Here is an 18470-nt window from a genome sequence, read left to right as displayed (position 1 = left end):
TTTCTGATATCTGAACATTCCTCTCCTTTCTAAGGATGTTTCTGATATTTGAACATTCCACTCCTCTCTAATGTTGTTTTGGATATCTGAACATTCCTCTCCTTTCTAATGATGTTTTTGATATTTGAACATTCCACTCCTTTCTAATGTTGTTTCTGATATCTGAACATTCCACTCCTCTCTAATGTTGTTTCTGATATCTGAACATTCCTCTCCTTTCTAATGTTGTTGTTTCTGATATCTGAACATTCCATTCCTCTCCTCTAATGTTGTTTTGGATATCTGAACATTCCTCTCCTTTCTAATGTTGTTTCTGATATTTGAACATTCCTCTCCTCTCTAATGTTGTTTCTGATATCTGAACATTCCTCTCCTGTCCAATGTTGTTTCTGATATCTGAACATTCCTCTCCTTTCTAATATTGTTTCTGATATTTGAACATTCCTCTCCTTTCTAATGTTGTTTCTGATATCTGAACATTCCTCTCCTTTCTAATGTTTTCTGATATTTGAACATTCCTCTCCTCTCTAATGTTGTTTCTGATATCTTCCAACATTCCTCTCCTTTCTAATGTTGTTTCTGATATCTGAACATTCCTCTCCTTTCTAATATTGTTTCTGATATTTGAACATTCCTCTCCTTTCTAATGTTGTTTCTGATATCTGAACATTCCCCTCTCTAATGTTGCTTCTGATATTTAAACATTCCACTCCTCTCTAATGTTGTTTCTGATATTTGAACATTCCTCTCCTTTCTAATGTTGTTTCTGATATCTGAACATTCCTCTCCTTTCTAATATTGTTTCTGATATCTGAACATTCCTCTCCTTTCTAATGTTGTTTCTGATATCTGAACATTCCACTCCTTTCTAATGATGTTTCTGATATTTGAACATTCCTCTCCTTTCTAATGTTGTTTCTGATATCTGAACATTCCACTCCCCTCTAATGTTGTTTCTGATATTCTGATATTTGAACATTCCACTCCTCCTCTAATGTTGTTTCTCTAATGTTGTTTCTGATATTTGAACATTCCTCTCCTTTCTAATGTTGTTTCTGATATCTGAACATTCCTCTCCTCTCTAATGTTGTTTCTGATATTTGTTTCTGAAACATTCCTCTCCTTTCTAATGTTGTTTTGGATATCCTCTCTAATGTTGTTTCTGATACATTCCTCTCCTTTCTAATGTTGTTTCTGATATTTGAACATTCCACTCCTCTCTAATGTTGTTTCTGATATTTAAACATTCCTCTCCTTTCTAATGTTGTTTCTGATATTTGAACATTCCACTCCTCTCTAATGTTGTTTCTGATATTTAAACATTCCTCTCCTTTCTAATGTTGTTTCTGATATCTGAACATTCCTCTCCTTTCTAATGTTGTCTCTGATATTTGAACATTCCTCTCCTTTCTAATGTTGTTTTGGATATCTGAACATTCCTCTCCTTTCTAATGTTGTTTCTGATATTTGAACAATGTTGTTTCTGATATTTGAACATTCCTCTCCTTTCTAATGTTGTTTCTGATATTTGAACATTCCACTCCTCTCTAATGTTGTTTCTGATATCTGAACATTCCTCTCCTTTCTAATGTTGTTTCTAATATCTGAACATTCCTCTCCTTTCTAATGTTGTTTCTAATATCTGAACATTCCTCTCCTTTCTAATGTTGTTTCTGATATTTAAACATTCCACTCCTCTCTAATGTTGTTTCTGATATTTGAACATTCCTCTCCTTTCTATATTGTTCCTCTCCTCTAATGTTGTTTCTGATATGAACGTTTCTGATATCTGAACATTCCACTCCCCTCTAATGTTGTTTCTGATATTTGAACATTCCACTCCCCTCTAATGTTGTTTCTGATATCTGAACATTCCTCTCCTTTCTAATGTTGTTTCTGATATCTGAACATTCCTCTCCTCTCTAATGTTGTTTCTGATATTTAAACATTCCTCTCCTTTCTAATGTTGTTTTGGATATCTGAACATTCCTCTCCTTTCTAATGATGTTTCTGATATTTGAACATTCCTCTCCTTTCTAATGTTGTTTCTGATATCTGAACATTCCACTCCCCTCTAATGTTGTTTCTGATATTTGAACATTCCACTCCTCTCTAATGTTGTTTCTGATATCTGAACATTCCTCTCCTCTCTAATGTTGTTTCTGATATCTGAACATTCCACTCCTGTCCAATGTTTTTTTCCCGTTGCAACATTTCACTCCTCTCCAACCTTGTCGGCTGAAAGGCCTGAATAGTGGAGGTAAAACCCGTTAGATATCTTACCCTTGTCCGTTGTTGTTTAACATTATACATTCTATTCCTCCCCGATATGCCCTGTGTATGGTATTGATTACTACATTCTTCCTTAATGTTGTTTTTATGTTATTATATCTTATTTCCTTTCTCACATAAACTTTGATCCGCGATCGTCAAAAGCAACAAGCAAGGTACCAAACACGACCATGATAGGACGGAAGATATTATAAGAAAACCAAGGATTTACAGTTAATCTTTGATCAGTTACAGATCTTTAGACCTTGAACGAACGACATTTAACAGAAATTCCACGTGTCCATATGCACAAGTAATGTTTCTAACCAAATATGGGCATAATAGAGGAGGAAAAAGAGTTGTTACCGCAGGAAAACAAAGTACGGAATGACGGACGGACAACACAGAAACAATACTAAGATTGGGATAACATAGATATGTGTATAATAATTTTGGTTTTATAAACATTGCGTGATGTCATATATCAGAATCATAACATATATATATGTTTTCTTAACAATATTGAACTGAATATCAGATGCGAATGATAATTAATGATATTAATAGTAATACAAATCATTGGGCAAGTGTTAGATTTCTGGGACAGTAATGTAGACAGAAATCAAGTTCCTCCAGGACCAACACTGTGGTGAGTGACAAATATCGAGTTCCTTCTTGACAAACACCGTGGTGGAGTGACAAATATCGAGTTCCTTCCGGACAAACACTGTGGTGAGTGACAAATATCGAGTTCCTTCTTGACAAACACCGTGGTGGAGTGACAAATATCGAGTTCCTTCCGGACAAACACTGTGGTTAGTGACAGATATCAAGTTCCTTTAGGACAAACATTGTGGTTGAGTGACAGAAATCAAGTTCCTTCTGGACATACATTGAGGTGAGTGACAGAAATCAAGTTCCTTCAGGACAAACTCTGTTGTTCGTGACAGATATCAAGTTCCTCCTGGATAAACACCATGGTGGAGTGACAAATATCGAGTTCCTTAAGGACATACATTGAGGTGAGTGACAAAAATCAAGTTCCTTCAGGAACAAATACTGTGGTGGATTGACAGAAATCAAGTTCCTTCAGGACAAATACTGTGATGGAGTGCCAGAAATAAAGTTTCTTCCGGACAAACAGCGAGGTGGATTGACAGAAATCAAGTACTTCCTGGACAAACACTGTGGTGGAGTGACAGAAATCAAGTTCCTTCAGGACAAATACCGTGGTGGAGTGACAAATATCAAGTTTCTTCAGGACAAACACCGTGGTGAGTGACAGAAATCAAGTATTTCTTGGATAAATACTGTGCTGGAGCGACAAAAATCAAGTTCCTTCAGGACAAATACTGTGGTGGAGCGACAGAAATCAAGTTCCTTCAGGACAAATACTGTGATGGAGTGCCAGAAATAAAGTTTCTTCCGGACAAACAGCGAGGTGGATTGACAGAAATCAAGTACTTCCTGGACAAACACTGTGGTGGAGTGACAGAAATCAAGTTCCTTCAGGACAAATACCGTGGTGGAGTGACAAATATCAAGTTTCTTCAGGACAAACACCGTGGTGAGTGACAGAAATCAAGTATTTCTTGGATAAATACTGTGCTGGAGCGACAAAAATCAAGTTCCTTCAGGACAAATACTGTGGTGGAGTGCCACAAAAAGAATAATAATTAGAACAATAACTAAGAATTGCGAACTGATAGGAACTGAAAGGGATGGCAGTGTACATACATAGGTACATTTCTCTAATCACGTGATCGAGTGGGCTTTAAAAGTTTTGGATGGAAGCATGTTTTGTATAACCACCAACAAGAAAAAACTTTAACTGATCTTGTAATTAAAATGCAGTATGAGTTGTATATTTTTACAATGAAATGACTTTTATAACTTTTTTTTTTTTTGTTGTTGTTTTTTCTAAGAATCTTCTCGTGTCAGATATTGTGTATATATGACATACGACTGTGTGGTTAGTGACATTTGTCAGGATTGTGTATACAACAAACCCGCATGACTTCTACTTGGTTTATGTCTGGTTACCCGTATTTGTTCATCTTAATATTTCTTCATCAAGTTAACGTTATGTGTGTAATTGTAGAGAAACGACGGTCCCTCGCCACACATTCGATCCTTGTTGAAACTTTCATATGTGCCACTAACTCTATTAAATGGGATTACAAAAGGTCAATCATTTCTTATTCTCTATTTTGGGATTGGAAATAAAATTCCCAAATGTTTTACTGGAAGAGCAGACGTCAGGCGTCTCGTCTGCTATCTTTGTGTTTCGTGTTGTTCTATCTGTACTGAATTCATCTTTCAATACCAGCTCTATATCTGTAATGTTTCATAATTAAATCATGGCATACATTGTTTTAAATACTTCCTTACAAAAACGTTTTTACATATTCAAACATTACACTTCATTCTAAATATTTCTCCTGAAACGATCTTTGATTGAAAACAATACACAGGAAGACATCTGGAATGTGAAATATGAAAATCTTTATCCCATGTTTTTGCCCTGAGCGTTTACCAACTATTAAGGGTACACTATTTTTTCTGTGTGGAAGTATAATTTCCAACCAACCAACTCCGCCCCCCTCCCCCCTCCATAAAACTACAATTTCTAAACTCTGCTCAGGAAATTATCATAACGAACAGGCTAAACCACAGTGTATTATAATATAGATACTACAATTTCTAAACTCTGCTCAGGAAATTATCATAACGAACAGGCTAAACCACAGTGTATTATAATATAGATACTACAATTTCTAAACTCTGCTCAGGAAATTATCATAACGAACAGGCTAAACCACAGTGTATTATAATATAGATACTACAATTTCTAAACTCTGCTCAGGAAATAATCATATCGAACAGGCTAAACCACTGTGTATTATCATGCTACAGTTACCGAATTCATCTATATTTCTACTAAATAGCCATTAAAACAGAATTAAAATATTTCCAACCATCATAAACAATAACATTGAACCATTCATCACATTTTCAAATTACAGGCGGTGTCAATTCTATTACAACTAGATAAATAAATTACCCGGCATGCCTGTAGGTAGAGTACAAAGAGGACAGACGATGACACTCGCTCATTATTATACTTGATTAAATGCTAAATGAACTTCACAGAGATGCAGAAATATTGTTGCCTCTTGCCCGACAGACACTGGCGTATGTTCTGCTCGGTTCCTTACCCTTTCTCTCACTCAAGTACTGATAGCAAACGAAGACAATTTGAAGCAGACAACATGATTGAAAACTTAATGAAGACGAAGAATGCTTGGAACCCTACTCCACCACTCTGTGGGCCTCGTTTGATTCATAGGGCGAAGGATATGTGTTCAATTTATACACTCACTAAAACACGAACATATCTCTTTCCAAAGCTCTAAAATATATATGTTTTTGGTTAAAACATGTAACTAAAAAAAGTCGTAGCTGAATAATTCCGGGTTGTATAACAACCTATTTGCATATTACATGCGCACTTCCGGCTCAAATTGCGATGTGTCATAGGTATCTGTTTCTTGCATTTGAAAGTGTTCTATAATTTTGATTTTAATGCATGTTGAAATCTAAGTAAACAGAAACACATGAGATTGCCTCCGAGAGTAATCTGATTGTTGACAAATTGATGTTTTGGATCTGTGAGAAAGACGGTCCGTAAACCATCAGGGTGCGTGTCCGACCGGCATAGATAATGGTGGCGCATTAATCACGGATTAAAACAAGACATCTGGCCGACTGTATTTCGTGATATGCCACCATGATTCCGCGATGAGGGACAGTGCACTTCCCAATATTGATGAGAAAGTTACTATAAAATATTACTTCTAGCTCTGCCTAGGTACATTTAAGTAAAAAACGGAAAGGAATCGAGAAAGAAACGTATGTACTGGAAAGTAATACTCATTCATCATTGGAACCGCCGTATGAAGAGCTCGTACTCTTGTCTGTGGGAGATGGATGATCTAGGGCACCAAAACACTCCCTAACGAATACTTACAGAAATTAAAACTGAAAACTATACATTGATATATATTTTCTATTACATCAAATAAACAGAGTTTATCTTTACAATCATGAAATCAATCATGTGGGGCGCAGAATTGATGTTCCCCAAGCAGGCTAGGCAGGCGCATAGGTTATAATACACGTTCTAGCGAAACATTAAACAGGAAATGACGTTACTGTAGATACTAAAACATGGCTACTTGCCGCAGTGCTCATTGCATATATGCAAAACAGTCGAAATAGAAGTACCAAAAATTGAACATGTGTTATTAGTTCGTAATATATTTGATTATGCGTCGGTAATTGCTGTTAAACTGGGTACACACAATTTGCAGTGTTATCAATATAGCATTGATACCTGTGTACAACGAACGATATCTGGTTGACGAGAGTTCTACAGACACGTGTCATATGAAATATAACTTAAAATTCTTAAATCTGATTTTTTCCGGCATAAGGAAATTACTCATCAGATGACAATCTTATGTTAAAATCTTATAACCTCAATGTGTAACGTTAAAATGTTCGTGCGTTGCTGACCGGAAAACAAAACATAGTATTTGTGCAGTATCTCTTTATTTTCTGCAGAAGTTGTTAACACATTTTGAAAATGACCACATGCTGAACGCCTGCGCGTGCCCGAAGTGGGGAGTGCGAAGCACATAACGGAGATCGCACGGCCAAAGTGCCATCTTACGGTACGTATACTACCGCGCCACCTATGGTGGTGCATGCTGTCACGGACATATGTAGACATATAACCAATGTATAATTAAGAGAAAATGCTTTCGCAAGAAACGTGACAGAAAGTGCTCGATTTGTGGCTTCCATGGGATTAATGAAAATTTCCCACTAGCAATATGGCACAAAATGGGTATTTTCACATTGGATATCCCGCCGTTTATTGCTAAAATATGCCCAATCACACCATGGAATCGCAAATTGGACCTGACATAAAATGACAGACATCAACAGAACTTAATTGATGATGTGATTAACTCTGTCATAAGCAATCAACTGGGTCAATAAAGTTCGCACTGGGAAAGGGTCGGCTGACCACGTGGCTAGTATCACGATGCCGAAGTATTGCCAAATGTTGACAGCATTTCGTAAACCCTTTGAAGTCATCGATAACCCCACTGTTACATGATTTTCTGTTCATTCCCAAGGCAACAATACAAGACCGGTGATAAATTAGTCTGACTACGAAACAAATTAAATTTAATTCATGTCTTGAATAACTCGCAACCCGGAGATGTTTCCCGGCATTTGTGTCCGCGTTTATATTCTCCCCATTGATGACTTCTCTTCCTGTGCAAGAGAAATTTCTTGGAATCTATATTTCAACATCATTGGAAAAGCCATAATTTCCTTTTTTCTATTTCACTACGTACGCTGTGTGGGACGTGGTATTGGATTTCCTCTAGATATATATGTATAAGCGGATAACAACATTTACACTTTATTACAGGCATGCATCATCTTGTCGTCCAAAATCTGTTACCGACAATTTGCCCGTGAAGATTTCCTCCCGGATGCCCTGAATGGGGGATACTTGTCTGTGGGTTAAGTGATGGTGTACGCTCCAAGAGTACAGACATTAATCACGGTTATATATTTTATGTTTTAATACTGTGTCACAATTATATATTCATAATGTTTCCCAATGGTAAAATGAAAGGATAAAACGCATATTATGATAGATTCAAAAGTCGTTTCAAAGCACCTCTTCAAATGAAATAAACCATTAAATCTAACACCCAGATGTTTCTTCAGATTAAACCTTCTTCCATTTTCCATTTGTTAGCAAGACCTCCTCCAGCTGAGGCAGTAAACGTGAGACTCTGCAAGGGCGAGTGATCTCCCTTTTAGCTACCTCTTTCACACCCAAATATTTTTTTTCCTCATAAAACAGTTAAATACCCAGATAAGATCTTTTTCATGGACCAGAGGCAGAATCCGACAATTTAGCTGCTGGAAACAAACATGTACCTATATTATTTCTTTGATAAAAAAATGCTCACAGCGTTATCGCCGTAAGTTTAGGCGATCAACGTTACTATTCTGCTGTTTTGAGTGATAGTTATTGGCATATTTGCATGCTTCGTTTATTCTACTGGTATAAGGAAAGAGATATCGGAGCTGTGATGTATTATCTACACACCTTAAAACATCATTTTATATTCATAACGCAAATGAAAGTCACGTTCGTATACAACTTAATGTTGAGTTGAATAAAAGCCAGCAGTCATCTCCCTAAGATAGGGCTGTGAAGTCCTGTGTACTTTTATAATTACTTATAGAAGCGAATTTTACTTATGTATATTTTAGATTCATAATGTCGAAAAAAAACGAGCAAAGGAATTAATGTCTGTGGCCAAAATATCAACAGACGTAGTCCGAAAACTCACGTATCACAGTATCACATCAGGACTTGATCAATTCAGATCTCCTTTAAACCAAAATCCTTGACAAACAAAGTCTTGTAGCTTTCCAGATCAGGATTTGTTTGTTCTGACTGCCTGTGTCCGTCCATAAAATTATTGTTAAAGATACAAGCGCTCTTTAAAAACTGTCACGATTTTTAAATTCATAAATAGTAAATATCGAGGCTTCGTGGATGAGTAGAGCGTGATTGGTCAGCTGCAGCCATGCCGACTGACCCTGTCAGCCTATTCACTTCAACACTTTCTAACAATATAATGGCCGACTTCTGATGAAAAGCGCTGATCGATTGTTTTCAGCAATTCATATGAAATCTTACCATATTGAATAATTGGCTTTCAAAACCACACCAGCAAGTCATTGATCAGTGTTTATCAGTTTTAAATAAAGCGCGAGGACCAGTGCTCCCAATTATTAAGATAAATGAGCTGAAGTATTCAATCAAAAAGCTTAAGCGAATAAACAAAGGTTCTGTGGGATTTCATTTATCACAAAGCGAGCAAAGTGGGTACTTTAAACCCAATCTTTCTTCCTTAACATTCTTTAGATACTATGTGCTGTCGAAAATGATAGAATCAAGAGCACTTAATATTCTTCTGCCGTCATCAATCATGTCCCACGACTTACTGGGTCTTTGATGTGTAAAATACTTGTCGTACAGACCGGGTACACACAGACGTTATATCACAATCTCCGCTGCTTGTCGATAAGATGACGGACGCGAGAGATACAGCCCTCAAACGTCCACACTAGGGGAGATGTGTCTCTCAAACTTTCACATGAAGGATTTCTCGCATGCTCACGTCAGCGGTTGTGGCTCGAAACGCCAACATGAGAGAGAGGTGTCTTACTCGCATGTCCACACCACGGGGCTGTCTCCCTCAAACGCCCACACCAGTGTAGATACGTCACTCAGACACCCCTAAAAGAAGATTCCCCACTCACACGTCCACAACATTTGGTTGTATCCCTCATACGCCTACACCTGTGGAGATGCATCGCTCAAGCACCTACAAAAAGGAGATTCTCACTCACACATCCACACCATGGGGGTTGCATCCCACATATGCCCACACCAGTTGAAATATCTCACTCAGACAACCACGAAAAGGAAATTCTCACTCACACATCCACACCACGGGGGTTGTATCCCACATATGCCCACACCAGTTGAAATATCTCACTCAGACAACCACAAAAAGGAGATTCTCACTCACACATCCACACCACGGGGCTGTATCCCTCAAACGCCCACACCAGTGGTGATGTGTCTCTTAGACACCCGCACAAAGGAGATCTCCGACCCACACGTCCGCCCCATGAGGATATGTCCCTCAGATGTCCACACCGATGGAGATATTTCCCCTCGAACGCTCACACGAGAAAATGTCTCGCTCTCATGCCCATACTTTACGACGTCCTCACAAGTCAACAAAGGGAATGAGAGCGAGGTCCCTCATTTCCGCACAACGGGAAAAGTGTCACTAAAACGTACAAAGGAAGTGATATATGTCCTCCACTAGGGGGTGTTGTCTCACTCACACGTCCACTCCACGGGATACGCAACACTCTTGTCAAACGTCTACACGGAAGAAATTAGTATGTCGCTTTCTAACGTCCACACCAGGGGAGATGTGTTTTCAAATGTCCATACAGTGAATATTATTAGATCTCCTTCAAAATTCAGGGAGAGGTGGGATCTTGCCTCACTTGTCATGAGGATATGCGTCCCTCTGGGGAGATGTCACTCTCACACATTTACAAGTTTTGAAAGTCGTGGTACCTCCCTTAACGTGCCAATCTGTCATACAGGTGAGAATAATCAACCGACGACAGGTGAGAGAATGATGTTTATCTAATTCACATCAACAATATTTTTTTCAGTTTTCCTAGCACGTAAGATTAATAGACATGTATTTAATTACCAGCCAGACAACAACAAAAATTCAAAAACGATGTGAAGGAGAGCTAGGCTGGACAAGCAACGTCGCACGACGGGATACAGAAACGGGGCAATTTGGCTTTTCAAATGACGAATTTGACTGGCCAAGAAATAAATCCGACCGATCAAATATGTTCTTAAAATTGCCCCGTTCCTATGACGGCTATACCAATAACTATGGCGGCTGATGTATGTACTCATGTATATGCGTATATATGTAACCAAAAAATGTCACTTGAAAGTGAATTAAATACATGCGCGCGGCATTTTCACTTGATACTATTCGTATTTGACCTTGATTGCAGCAAGCAGACAGACTTAGCTACATCGTTGAATTCACCTGTCTTGTTTCACATTCACAGTGAGAGAAAGGTGCGTTAATCTAGTCTCTTGTATTATGTGTCGTGTTTTCATTGTAGGTTTAATTATGATCAATGTGGTACCAAAGATGTAAAAATGGAATATTATTTGGCCCAATACTGGAGACTTTCCTGAGGTTGGCGAATTTTCCTCTGGTTGTTTTTATAGTTCCCTTTACTTGTTAGAGTAAATTATACATCTCCTTCATCTCCCTAGAATCATTGTAACATACCCTTGTGATATACACAAGGTGTTACTCATCTACATGATCACCGCCGCTCTGTAAGGTAGAGTAGTAGCCTGCAGTTGATTTCCCCGCACGAGCAGTTAGAGACATATTGTCGGGGCCGTTCATAAAGACTTCAATTATTCACAAGCAGGTACTTGTCGGAAATAATGTGTCACTTTTGAAACGGTATTCAATTGTAACAAGCAATATCTCATGTATGATAGAACTGCCACTATCTGTAATTGAATTCAAGCATAATTGCGAGCAAAGCTGTCGTTCGCAATTACAGAATGTACTATCTCCACTTAGACGGTTTTTGCAGATGGATGTATTTCGTCGTGTTTTAAGAATATTAAACATATGATTGAAAGATCAATTAGACTATCTGTTGTCAGCTTCCCAAATGACATGGTTCTAGAATTCCCATTACACACAGGAACCACTCAGCGACACCTGAACGACCGTGCATCTGTTCGCTTCCTAAATATCTTTCTAATTTATAAGTAACGTATATAACTAACCTATATTGTACGACATGTTTATGGTAAATACGACACTATAGAGAATCTATTACAGCTAATTGGTAGCGTCACGTGATCGAATTGAATTACGGAATGTATAGGTTTTGCAACGTAACGTACGTAAAGACGGAACAAATGACACGAGTTTATCATAGCGCTAAAATGAAGTCGAAATGATTCGTTCTTAAGTAGTTTTCTTAAGGCTGTTTTTATTGGTCTTTTTACGTGGTTGTTGGCCTTAAATCAGCAGCTTTACAAAGCAATGATAAAGCTAGTGTTATACAAAATCTTTATAACGCAGAATTATCCAGCAAATATCAGAAAAATATTAATTCCATGACAAAGTTCATAAAGTACAAGGCTATATAGACGTAGGAATCACTTGTCCCTGTAGTAAGATACTTTGATAAGTCATGTTGTTCCCAACAGGAATAAATATAATGATAAAATGTATCATAAATATGATTCTCACAGACGTGTCTGCATTACCAATGTTTCTTCTTCTGTGATATGTCCTCAAATTACCTGTCCACAATGTGTAGATTTTGTATAAATGTAACTTTGTCCACAAATTACCTGTCCACAATGTGAATATTTATATAAATGTATAACTTTGTCCACAAATTACCTGTCCACAATGTGAATATTTATATAAATGTATAACTTTGTCCATAAATTACCTGTCCACTATGTGTACATTTTGTATAAATGTATAACTTTGTCCACAATGTGAATATGTATATAAATGTATAACTTTGTCCACAAATTACCTGTCCACAATGTGAATATTTATATAAATGTATAACTTTGTCCATAAATTACCTGTCCACTATGTGTACATTTTGTATAAATGTATAACTTTGTCCACAATGTGAATATGTATATAAATGTATAACTTTGTCCACAAATTACCTGTCCACAATGTGAATATTTATATAAATGTATAACTTTGTCCATAAATTACCTGTCCACAATGTGTACATTTTGTATAAATGTATAACTTTGTCCACAATGTGAATATGTATATAAATGTATAACTTTGTCCACAAATTACCTGTCCACAATGTGAATATTTATATAAATGTATAACTTTGTCCATAAATTACCTGTCCACTATGTGTACATTTTGCATAAATGTATAACTTTGTCCACAAATTACCTGTCCACAATGTGTAGATTTTGTATAAATGTATAACTTTGTCCACAAATTACCTGTCCACTATGTGTACATTTTGTATAAATGTATAACTTTGTCCACAAATTACCTGTCCACAATGTGTAGATTTTATATAAATGTATAACTTTGTCCTCAAATTACCTGTCCACAATGTGTAGATTTTATATAAATGTATAACTTTGTCCACAAATTACCTGTCCACAATGTGTAGATTTTGTATAAATGTATAACTTTGTCCACAAATTACCTGTCCCCAATGTGTACATTTTGTATAAATGTATAACTTTGTCCTCAAATTACCTGTCCCCAATGTGTACATTTTGTATAAATGTATAACTTTGTCCTCAAATTACCTGTCCACAATGTGTAGATTTTGTATAAATGTATAACTTTGTCCTCAAATTACCTGTCCACAATGTGTAGATTTTGTATAAATGTATAACTATGCCCTCAAATTACCTGTTCATGATGTATATATACATTAAGTATTTATGTATATGTATGTCCTCAAATTACCTGTCGTTATTATGTGTTATGGGGTTGGATTCATGTTTTCCACAACCGATGTTTATGGATTAACTGTCATTTTCCTGTTTATACTGATGTTCGGCTTAGAGAAGTGAAGACCACCGTGTTAGAGTTATCCTTGCAAATTGGATGATTGACAGGCTCTACAAACACACAGCGAGCAGCACGGGCGACAACTCCAGGTTCATATAAAACCAGGAGACCTATGTAGTAGGTCACAGGACTGTTCAGAGTGCCAACATTTTCATCTAGAACATAAACTTTTGACTAGTTTCAAATGTCACGAGTTTCGATTATTCCCTGCTAACAAAGATGTAACGCTTTTTAATTATTGGCACGTAACTGTCTGAATAAATGAACATTGTTGTTGGCTTGTGTAAGATAAAGTTGTAACCTTTTGCTCGAGGATAGAGTCGTACCCAAAATGGCCGCTTTGTTTACGTGTACCATTAAGCGTAGGTATCCTTTTATGGCTTTGATGTAATGGTGTACCATCTGCTCCTGTGCGACATCCTTGGCACGGCATATACACAAAGATCGTTAGTGTATACCCGGGTCGATTCAGCAGGTAAATCATAAATTATCAATATTCTGAAATATGATGAGGCTGATAAGAGGAAAGAACTAATTAGAGATGACGCGATATGACTGGTAACCCAGGTTACAAGGAGAAGACTGCAGCTGTAGCGACTTGTACGTGTGGAGCACGGGTCGGGGGAGGGGACAGTGTAAGTGGTTTCTACTGGTATTGGATATGGCAGAAGCTGATTAATTTATCAATGGAGCAATAATGATGGTCATTTGTTCTCCATTTACCGCTAATGGTGTGAAGCCATCAATCTTTATTAATGGTAGCGGACGCCACCGTTTGATTATGATAAATGTTGCTATTTGTTCCACGCTTGTTTGGCTACGCAAACGTAAGCCGGAGACGATAAGCTCAAAGCGTCCATGAGATAATGATTACAAAGCGCTGACAGTCTGAGTCGTGAACACGCATTTTCTTTCCAAGATTTATCGTGTAAGTGTGTATGGATATTGATGGAATGAAGGGCTGGGGCCGGAGAGACAGGCGATCTCACGTGATAACTGGCCAAAGGGATCAAGTGTTTTTCATGTCTACTGCTCATAATAAATGATACCTTCACCCTGTTGGACATTTTTATATTTCTGAAAGAATAAATCAATACATGCGTATGTGATCTCTATGGCTTTAGTATTGGACATAAAAACCATCCGTTACCGTCTAAAGACATTACTGATAGTGAAACTTCATCAATTGTGGGTAAAAAGTATTAAAAATCAGACAAAAGAGAGATATTGAATTGGAAGCAGACCGATTATGTTCGGTCATATATAGTTATAAGCACCTCTGGGAGGCCGCCCTACGGACGTAATATGTATCTTTGAAGAGTCACAGGATTCTTCTTTACATTCAGCGGCGCTTTGTCTTCTGTGTCTTTAGAGGCAAATAAATCGAACTTCTGCAAATGCATACATACATTTATATTATACTTTATATCACGTATTATACGACAGGCCATGCTATGAAGGCACCGGTAATCGCACAATTAGTGACTGACCACTAGTGACCAAAGCTAGGCCTAACAGTCGACTAAGCTAAAAGCAACATGACAGCGGTAGTCACAACACTAGTGACCACTGCGGTTAAAACAGCCATCTCCTCTAACAGTACGAAGACAGTACACAGTACTGCTTTACAAAGACAGCGATACTCACACCACTACCGGACGCCTGTCCTAAGGACCGCCTCCGGCAGTAGCACCAAGACAGCAGTACTCCTACCACTACCGGACGCCTGTCCTAAGGACCGCCTCCGGTAGTAGCACATAGCGGTACTGACACCACTACCGGACGCCTGTCCTAAGGACCGCCTACGGTAGCAGCAAAAAGACAGCGATACTCACACCGCTATCGGACGGCTGTCCTATGGACCGCCTCTGGTAGTAGCACAAAGATAGCGGTACTCACACCACTACCGGACGTCTGTCCCAACGACTACAACTCCTCGTACTTTAGAATTCCGATTTTCTGCTTCTTTACGTCATGCTGTTCTTCCACATTAAATGTCTTTTAATTGTTCCGTTTTTCTATCTTTCGATTCCAAAAAATGTTCTCAGCTACATTACGTTGGCCTATACTGTATTGGTCCTCACCTTCATTACGTTGGCCTATACTGTATTTATCCTCACTTACATTACGTTGGCCTATACTGTATCTATCCTCACCAACATTACGTTGGCCTATACTGTATTTATCCTCACCTACATTACGTTGTCTTAAACTGAATTTATTCTCACCTACATTTCTTTGGCCTATACTGAATTTATCCTCACCAACATTACGTTGGCCTATACTGTATTTATCCTCACCTACATTACGTTGGCATATACTGTATTTATCCTCACCTACATTATGTTGGCCCATGCTGTATTTATCCTCACCTACATTTCTTTGGCCTTTACTGAATTTTCTCTCACCTACATTTCTTTGGCCTATACTGAATTTATCCTCACCTACATTACGTTGGCCTATACTGTATTTATCCTCACCTACATTTCTTTGGCCTATACTGAATTTACTCTCACCTACATTTCTTTGGCCTATACTGAATTTATTGTCACCCACATTACGTTGGCCCATGCTGTATTTATCCTATATGACGTCACTGGTACTGCATCGTTGTGTTTTATCTGACGGTAGTTTACATTGGTGTTCTACTTATCTATATATCTTTATATACTTCCCTGACCTCCAACAAGACTGATGCAGCAATGCCTACGGCCCCGGCTTGACTACTTCCAATTCTCTTTTAGTCCTTCATTCCTATGTTTCGTTAATAAGTCGTTACCTACACATCTATTCTATAATCACAAGCTAATGTCCTCTCTAAAGTTGTCTTTTACCGCCTTCAATCACCAACTAGTTAGTCCCATCTTCATTGAATGATGATGATGGATAACGTCACAAACCAAAAATATTACATTAGCAACTTATAATGGTGTGAAGAACTGAGCTCACGAAATCAACTAATGTACGGAAGGAATGTGAGAAAAACAATCACATTTGTGCAATTTTGACAGAGAAATCTCTACCTCAGGGATAAAATTTACTTGTACATGTAGTTCTTGGCCTCGGCTTAGCATACATTGTATATCTGCCTTAATCACACAGAAGTGAAAGTTGGGTATAGTTTCCTGTTGAAGTCCGTTGTGTAATTAATTAGGAAGCCATAGGCTATGCTGATAATTCATGCAACTAAAGAAGGTTCATTAACGCTCTGTTTCAGAATTCCGGTTTTCAGACAGCCTCTGGCAACTTTCTGTCATTTTCAAACGACAAATAATTTAGACGGTTCACTTCCACCAGATGATATGAATAGAAGAGCACTGCACTGAAGTAATGCAGTAGTTCGGTCAGTCATTCGGATGTAACACATGAAATGTTACCATATTCAGATCACTGCCCGTGATAAGTTACAACGGGCAATCGCCAGACTCTATCTAAATAGAATCTGTAACAGCCAAGGCTAGTCAAGATGACAATTTTATCTTAGGTCGCCATTTTGTCAATCGACTGTGGTACCAGGGTGTCAGAATGAATGGCGTGCTGACTGACGTTTTTGTTGATTGAGGTCCCTGACCACACAACTCCGACCGATTTTGTGTGAGGATGACTTACCAGGGGAGGGACTACATCAGATGGGTTGTCGCCCCGTTTGGTATGCCTGACCATCAGGAAACACATGTCAATACGATGTTCATGCCTGACTTCCGTCGTCATTTCACAAAGCAGTGAGGGTTTAATGCAGACAGGCATGAAATATCATTTTTACCCTCGACAATGAAATATACCTTTATCATTTTCAGTAAATTGTTTGCTTTCACATCAATTAATCGTTAGGGTTAAATATTCCTCCGATGAAATTTTATTCCAGATTATCAAACAAATAAATACGTCACCATATTACGCCTAGCATTTAGGTGGACGAAATAAAACGGAATCCTACCGTAAACAAAAAGTGTCAATGTACCGTTACTAAGGACTACTTTGATACAGAACATTGTACAGTATAACTATATCTACACTTGTAGTTTATATCCATATTTAGAAAGGCGTGTCTGTACTTAAAAGCTAGATTTGTGTTGATGTATTAATAAATTAAATCTATACTTAAATTGGCTTGTTTGTACTTAATATCTATATTTATATTAAAATTTTTGTAGTATATCAATATCTATATCGCTGCGTAGCTTATATCTATATTTAGATTGGTGTGTTTGTAGTTCATATCTATATTTAGATTGGTGTGTTTGTAGTTCATATCTATATTTAGATTGGTGTGTTTGTAGCTTATATCTATATTTAGATTGGTGTGTTTGAAGTTTATATCTATATTTAGATATTCGTGTTTGTAGTATGTATCTATATTTAGATTGGTGTGTTTGTAGTATGTATCTATATCTAGATTGGCGTGTTTGTAGCTTATATTTATATTTAGATTGGTGTGTTTATAGTTTGTATCTATATTTAGATTGGTGTGTTTGTAGTTTATATCTATATTTAGATTGGTGTGTTTGTAGCTTATATCTATATTTAGATTGGTGTGTTTGAAGTTTATATCTATATTTAGATATACGTGTTTGTAGTATGTATCTATATTTAGATTGGTGTGTTTGTAGTATGTATCTATATCTAGATTGGCGTGTTTGTAGCTTATATTTATATTTAGATTGGTGTGTTTATAGTTTGTATCTATATTTAGATTGGTGTGTTTGAAGTTTATATTTATATTTAGATATACGTGTTTGTAGTATGTATCTATATTTAGATTGGTGTGTTTGTAGTATGTATCTATATCTAGATTGGCGTGTTTGTAGCTTATATTTATATTTAGATTGGTGTGTTTATAGTTTGTATCTATATTTAGATTGGTGT

This window comes from Ylistrum balloti, unplaced genomic scaffold (assembly GCF_031769215.1).
Source record: "Ylistrum balloti isolate Yb309-2 unplaced genomic scaffold, AGI_CSIRO_Ybal_v1 Utg369796, whole genome shotgun sequence".
Classification (NCBI taxonomy): Eukaryota; Metazoa; Mollusca; class Bivalvia; order Pectinida; family Pectinidae; genus Ylistrum; species Ylistrum balloti.
Note: the sequence above shows the minus strand (reverse complement) of the source record.